Genomic DNA, 8,237 nt, shown 5'->3' on the forward strand with positions numbered 1-8,237 from the left:
CCTTTAGTAACTCTTTTACATGATGCGTTGCTAGTACAACTAGCCCTATATAGCAGGCGCCATCCTATCTCTTTGGTAACTATTTACAAGCATATAATCCATCTGACAGGGCAACACTGCTATTTACTATACTGCCATTTAGTTGTCCCATAATAGGAATTTTATCATGTACAACAGTTTTATTTGTTTTACTTAGCCAACATGTAACTTTGGTTTTGCACTCATTTTTATTGTTCTGTGAAAAATGAAATACTGCTGTGTCACTTAATATTAACTGACCCTTAGCTGGTATTAGAATAGGAAAACCATGAAAAAATACCCCATGTACTAGTATGTAGTTATGAAATTTTATCATTTCAATTGCTTGACTACAATTACTATTACCCACTGGCATGGTTCTATTGTGTTGAAAACACATGATTCCCTGTACTATAGCAGATAACTACTCTTGCTTTACGTAACTGTACATTTATAACTTGGTCGCCTGTCTCATTTATTAATACCCTCCAACTATTAACAGTATTTAGTGGAATTGGCACCAGAAGCATAACCCCGGTTATTTTATGTACTAAACTACATACCCAGCAATTAGAAACATTCATGCTTTTTGCATACCAACATTATCTTGCCAAAAATGTATTAAGATATAGTGACCAATCTTACTCATTTTTCCACATCGCTTTACTCTCTCTCTCATGTAACTTTACAGTTTGATTAACAAGTTGTGAGTACAATTTAATGCTAAGTAAGACAATAATATTTAGTAAAATAGCTATTATCAAAAAAAAATTGCTGAATCATTTTGCCTTTGGTCATCTGAAATTGGATTTCCAAAATGATGCACTTTAAACCATGTCAATTTCATTAGGTTTTTCTCTGTGGGAAACCTACAAAACAATACACTTAATCAGATTTACACTGCTCACTAGTTTTAATAACTCATAACTGATCTTTATGTACCAACATTGTTTTGTTTTTCTTTTTTCATTAGATTTTATACACTAATGGTCCAATTTGTTCCGTTACTTCAAGAGGGCCTTGCCAGCTGCTATCCCATGAACCTTCCATTTGGAACATTTTTACCAATACTTTTTTCCGCAGGGAAGGTTTTCGTTAGGTGGAAAAATTGGCTCATTTTCTCCATAGCTGGAATGCTTGCTCTCTTGCATTGTAATCACATATTTCTGTAAGCCTTTTTAACCATTGCTGATGCTTACTGATTTCTAATATAGGCCTATCATTAGAAATATCTGTTTCAAATGGCAGTGGTATGGGCATTTTACGACCAGTCATTATTTCAAATACCCATTTTGCTATTGGGTGTTGCCCAAATACCATTAAAATGCCAGGCAAATGTTGTACCCAAGAATTGCCTTTTTCCAAGCATGCCTTTTTTAGACATTCTTTTAACATCCGATTCATGCACTCTACTATGCCACTGGATTGTGGCTGGCATGGTACATGAAATCTTTGCTGTATGCCCAACAAATTACATATTTGCTTAATGAGATTACTAACAAACTGTGGACCATTATCTGATTCTATGACACGTGGCCATCCCCAATGACAGAAAATATCTTCAATAAGGCTTTTGCTGTTGCCTTTGCTGTCATGGTTTTGGTAGGAATTGCTTCTAACCATTTTGAAAAGATGTCCACTACTACTAGTAGGTATCTGTAATCTCCCTTTGTTGTTGGCAAAGGACCTGCATAATCTATCTGGACTGCATACCATGGCCCATCTGCTGGCTGCACCTGATGTAACTGAGGCTTTTTGCTTTTAGCATTTACCTGCAAACAGATAAGACATTCTTCTACAATCAGCCTACAGACCTTTTTTAAATTTGGGTTCCAATATTTTTCTTTTACAACCGACCATAGCTTATCAGCTCCTACATGTCCCAGTATTTGGTGATTTAATTTGACCAACATATGTGCTAACTGATATGGCACATAAGGCAACTGTAACCCTTTTGTAGTGGGATATACATAATACTCCTTTGGCAATACTCCTGCAGTCATGCATTGAACTGTTTTTATTCTTTTAAACCTTGCTTTCAATATTTATGAGATCTTCCTTAATTGATTGTTGGTCTAGCTCTTTTAGGGTATTAACTTCCGTTTTTAAGGCACTACCTTCTATATCAATGTAAGCACACCCTGAAAGTTTTACTCCATTTCGTGCTGCTTGTTTTGCTAATGAGTCAGCCAATGCATTTAACCTGAAAGCTTCACTTGATGGTTTTTGGTGTGCTTTTACTTTTAAAATGCTCTACTGTCCTTGTTGATTTGACATTATTATTTTATGAAATGAATTTTAATACTTCGGCATGGCGTAATGGTTTGCCTACACTGTCTACAAATCCTCGCCTTATCCAAGTGTCCATATGCAGTCTTAAAAGAATTTACTACATATGCACTGTCTGAGAAAATGTTAGGATTATAATACACATACAGCTCTTTGAGCTGAAATATGCCCTGGTAACTTGATTAGTTCAGGAGAACCCATCTGTGGATTTTCCAGAACTACAGCAAATCCTGTCCAGTATTTGGCTTTCTCCCAATACCGTGCTGCATCTACAAAGATGGATGGTTTAAAGTGGTCAAAATCAGATGCCAGAAATTGTACTTCCAGTGACATTATTTTTTCTAGGCAGTTATGCTGTTTTCCTTCATATCCCATGTGATTTGACAAATAATATTTGTTCCCAGTCTTAATTGTGACAGATTTCATTCCGAATAATGCCATCCATTTTGCAAAGACTGCCTGATTAATACCATTTGTGATTTTGTTCATTTCAAAGTTATCTGCTAGAGCTTCTACTGCTTGGTGTGGTGTTTGTACTATAATACTAGAAAATACAGTCAGATACTCCGTTTGCTTGATACCCCAGTAAATGGCCAATAACTGCTGTATGCAATGGTGGTAGCCCAATTCCACTGAGGTCATCTTTCTACTAAAGAAAGCAAATGGATGTAATGTTTTTCCATTCTGTCCCCACCATGTGGTCATTCTTGTAACTGCACCAAGGATAATGTTTTCTTCCTTGCTGCTGCCTGTAGCACAAATGGCAACCCTGGTGTGAATGCTATTAATTCTGCAGCTTGTGCTAATTTTACTTTTATTTGTGAAAATGCCTCATACTCATGGGATCCCCCTCTAATAAGGTGGAGCTCTTCTGTTCTTGTAACATTTTGTAAAGAGGAGCAGCCACAGCTGCATAATCCTCTATAAATTCCCTATTGTAATTCATGATCCCCATGAATTTATGTAGATCTGCTATAGTTAATGGCTTTCCATTTGTAAAATGCCATGCACACACATAGGGCAAAGAGACCTTTCTGATGGTTTTATAATAGTACCTAGAAACTTAACTTCTTGAGACATAAACTGAATCTTTTCACTTTTAACCTTAAACCCTGCCTGCTGTAGAGAATGGAAAACTTTTTTTAAAAAGCCGTACATGCTCTTCTACTGTCTCAGACTAGATTAATAGGTCATCAATGTAAAGTAACACTGAATCATCCTTTTCTAGATGTTGCAGGATGGATCCTACTGTCTGGTGAAAAATAATTGGACTGTTTTGAAATCCTTGAGGTAATCTTTTCATGACATATTGCTGTTTTTGAAATGTAAAGGCAAACTGTGAACAGCTTTTTTTCCTGAATGGCACTGCAAAAAAAGCCATTTGCTAAATCTATTACTGTAAACCACTTAGTTTGTGGCTTAATATGTGCAGACAACTCTGGAACTCCTGGAATCAAATGTGCTCTAGGAGTTGTGTACTGATTAATCTTCTGTAAATCAATAACAAGACGATAACTAAATCTTTTTTCTTGACTGGCCAGATTGGTGAATTTGTGGGACTGTTGCCTTTTTGTATAATTCCTTCCTTTTCCCATTCTGCAATACATTTTTCCATATGTTCTTCTGCCTCCCTAGGAATGGGATATTGCTTTTGACATAGAAGTACATAATCCTGATCACTACCCACCCCTACTGGCATTTCTAGTTTTCCACAGTCACTGGGACCCTTGGAACAAAGGTTTGGGAATTGCTGATGTAAATGCTGCCACACATCCTCACTGTCTGCATTCACACATTCTGAAGGCTTGTCAGGTTTTTCAGGAAGAGAGATTGCACAGCAACCTGCACTTTTCTCTCCCTCTCCTTTTTCTCTGTCTCCTATCTACAGAATACTGTTAGGCAAATCAATTACTATGCCCAAAGTTCCTAGAATGTCCATACCAATAATGGTAGTTGAAAATGCACCCTTCCATGTCTGTCCTTCTTGGTTAAATTTTTATGTCTACATCTTGGCTACTCACTGCATAGCATCCTGTGTCATTAAATACTGAAATGCAAGCCTTTTTATAGGATTTACAGGTAACTTTGTCTATTTGTGATGGATACTGCTGCTCCTGTGTCTAATAGACATTCTTCCAAAGTGACCCCTCTACTCAGATATCAATCAGTGGTCGTCTGCCTTGATCCCTTTTAAAAATAGTCAGGAAAGATACCAGAGTAGGGGGGGGCACAGTCCTATTGTAAGGAGATCCACTCATCCTCCCCTTTATTGTCAAATGCAATATGACACACTGCATGTTCTTGCTTGTAATATTCCTCTATGTCTGAGGGATCTACATATTTATTTTTTTCATGTCTCTTTTCATAATTGCTGCCTAGCCATCCCTCCTGCCTGCTCTACCAAATTGTTTGGATTTACAGGTGAGGCTGCCTGAAAATCTACAAGGCATACATCCCCTTTTCCTGTGTAGTGATGGCCCTTACAGCTGTCTTTACCAATATTGTAAGGTCTCTGTGCACAGACCTGTTTTTCAGATTTTTCTTGCAAATTTTTTGGTTCTGTTTTTGGAAACACATCCTATTCTTCATTCTTTTTACACCAATAGTTGTAATGATCACAATTTTAACATGCCCTATTTTCTTACAGAAAAAAATGTTGGTGCCTTTTGATCATTACCTATACCTGATCCAAGTGCTACAGACACAGGAAAAGGAGCTGGTGGTGCAGCTGCAGCTCTGCTTGCTGGTGGTTGTTCACACCACCGTTGCCCTCCCCAATTTTTAACTTCTCAATCACCTCAAATGGTTCACTACCCTCTCCTAATGCAAAGATATGGTGCGGGTATAATGCCCCATTATCGGCCATAGGCCGTCCCCTCATTAATTTTTGTACCAAATCAGTGAGGGTATCTGAATTATCCTCATAAATGCATTTAATACTCCTGGGACCCCTTTGACTTGCTGTAGAAAGCAATGTATTAACTGTTTCTGTATTGCAGGTTTTTGCCTGTCCCTCTCTGACCTTTGATATATGATTTGAAAGGCTGGTTTTTGCATGTCCCTGTCTGACCTTTGATATATGAATTGAAAGGCAAGTCTGAAATGGTCAGTTTGTTCCATTAATTTATCTGAGATTGTGATTTTAAAATTATCTAACAGCTTAACTGTGAGAGGCTGCACTTGCGTATATGCCATTAGAAATGCTGTCATTCATCCTACTTTACTGTTTAACTGATAAGTGTCTTTCTTTAAACTGAATGAAAGTTATAAAACATTTGGGAATAAAAATCCAAAAACATCTAAGTTATGCATCTGTCCACACATGAGATCCTGCTATGTATGGTACCCGTTCTTCAAATGCAAGCATGTTGTAAGATATGTCTTTTTTATCATTCCGCTGTGGTAAGCTTTGTAATCTACACTGTGTATACAGATCTGCAGTGGTTCGCTGTTTTACGACTTGTACTGGTTTTGTGCTCTGCAATTCTTCCTTTAACTCTTCTATTCGAATATTAGCTTGTATTAATTTATCCTGAACATCACTAACCAGATTTTCTTTATCGTGTAACTGTTACTTAAGATCTGATATTTCCTTTTGTAGTTCTTTATAGGTTGTATGATACTTTTTAGTAGACTCTTCTGTTGATTGTAGGGACCCCATGCATTTTTGACAGAGTTCCTGTATATCACTTCTGAACTTTTTGACCTCACCTTGTCTCTCTCTCTTAGAAATTTGTTAAATTCTTCTATTAAATGATCAAGAACCTTACCCCTGTCTTCATCTGTTGTGTGTTGACCAGTGGTTTCATTCCACTGTTGTACATATTTTTTAAAGGGTGTAACAAGATCTACAGGGGATTCTGTCAGTAATAGATTTGACTGTTGTTCTAACTCTGATATTAATGCAGTAACAGAATATAATTGTTTAATATATGGATATAACATTACCATTTTACCTTTTGTTGGTTTATCACCATTAACAGCTTTGTCTTTACAGATGCCGCGGTGGGGCAGCGGTTGGCATTGTCACCTCACAGCAAGAGCCTCTCTGGTTCGATTCTCGGCTGGAGTGCCTTTTGTGCGGAGTTTGCATGTCCTCCCCGTGGTCGAGTGAACCTTATAGACATGCAGGTAGGTGCATGCATGATTGGGTGTGCCTTCCTCAAAGCTGGGCACCGGGCTGGCAACTCAATACCATAAAAATCCACTGCCAATCATAAGCGGACCACTGATCCACTGTGGCAACCCCTAACCTGGAAAAGCCAAAAGACATTACTAACAGGTTTGTCTTTACAGTCTAACCTTTGAACTATGGTCTGCACTGTAGTTTTATGGCACTGCACACAAAAAGCAGGTTCAGATGATTCATGCAATAAACGTTTACTATGACATGCCTCATTTTTTTGTTTCAGATACCAATCAAATTTTACAACCCACTTACATAATGCATATACATCAACTTGCTCTAATAAGATTTTACACTTACTAATGTGCTGAGCATACCAACATTGCATTTTTTCCCATAATTTATCTGGCTGGTCTGAAACATTTAGTGTTAAGCTCTTTTTTACATTTGCTGCTATATTCCCTAATGGCATCCATACTTATATGTAACACAGAAAAAAAGTCTTAAAACTTAGCAAGAGAACAGGTGAGCGGCTATTGTTGCAAATGGCTAGAAAGTTCTTCCATAGTCACTCAAGAAGCCGATGAAACAAAGCTGGCAGTGGGCGTCTTTGAACCTTATTCTTCACCTGACTTGGAGAATTTATGGCACTGCAACTTTTCTGCATTACAGTCTCAATATGGATTCAGATGTCTGAGGAAATGTACTGCTGCAAGCTGTTTAAAACTGAAATGCTCAACATAAATGCTAGTTGCTGCGCCTTTACTAGAGTGACCTTATATAAGGCATCACTCCCCCCTGTGTTCGGATACAGGCTAGGGTCACCAATGAAAAATTAATTTATGAAGGTGCTGCTGTGCTGTACTGGAAACAAAGTCTTTTAAAGACACAAAGTCTTGTTGGCTGTTTACTGCTGAATCAGAGTCTGGTTATAACACAGAGTTTTCCATGACTGTATCTGCAGTCTGTTTAAAACACAAAGCCTAACAAACTGCACTGATGAGAAAATATACTTTGCAGAACAATACTATTTTACTCTAAGCACAGTTACTAATAAATAACTTATTTTTATAACAAACACCACCTGCTACTGCAACAACCTATAGTTTAGATGTATAAAGTTTTACTCCATGGTCAGCATGCATGATTATTCTCCTTTTCCTATACAATACCTTGGAAAAAGTGTGTTCCTACCAAGAGCTCTAACACAGCTGACTTTTTACAGTCTACTCATACTGCTCTTCTCATGCAATTTACATCCTGTTTTCCTCTTTGTATCTTTTTTTTTGGGTTTTATACAAAAACATCTGTTCTGTTGATGCTTTACTTTCTAGAATTGTGTTTTAAGGAAATGTTTTGCAATAAAGCAAATACAAACTGTTTTTTCTGTTGACTATATCCATTTATCTGTGAGGAATTATATCAAACTTTTTTTAATATTGTGACAAACATATTTTTTTAAGGAAACATCTTGTTGAAAAACATGTACTGCTGATTTTATAAAAAGCCACGTCCATTCAACTGTCAACTTCTTTGCTGTTACTGTGGGAGAACATGTTTTTTGAGGAAAAAGCTTGTAATATAGCAAGTACTGCTGACTTTATAAAAGGCATGTCTATTAAAAGATACAGTCAGAACTATGTCACACAGTATGGATGCTCATTACATATTGTTAAACTCTAGTTCCACATTTAAGCAAGGTTTACTGTATGCCTCATTTACTCTGCATTTCTACAGCAGAATTGATTTTAACCTATATTCATTGTTCAGCATACTCTTTTTTTAAAAAAAAATTTTTAAAAAA

This window comes from Protopterus annectens, chromosome 2.part2 (assembly GCF_019279795.1).
Source record: "Protopterus annectens isolate FY-2018-M chromosome 2.part2, PAN1.0, whole genome shotgun sequence".
NCBI lineage: Eukaryota > Metazoa > Chordata > Ceratodontiformes > Protopteridae > Protopterus > Protopterus annectens.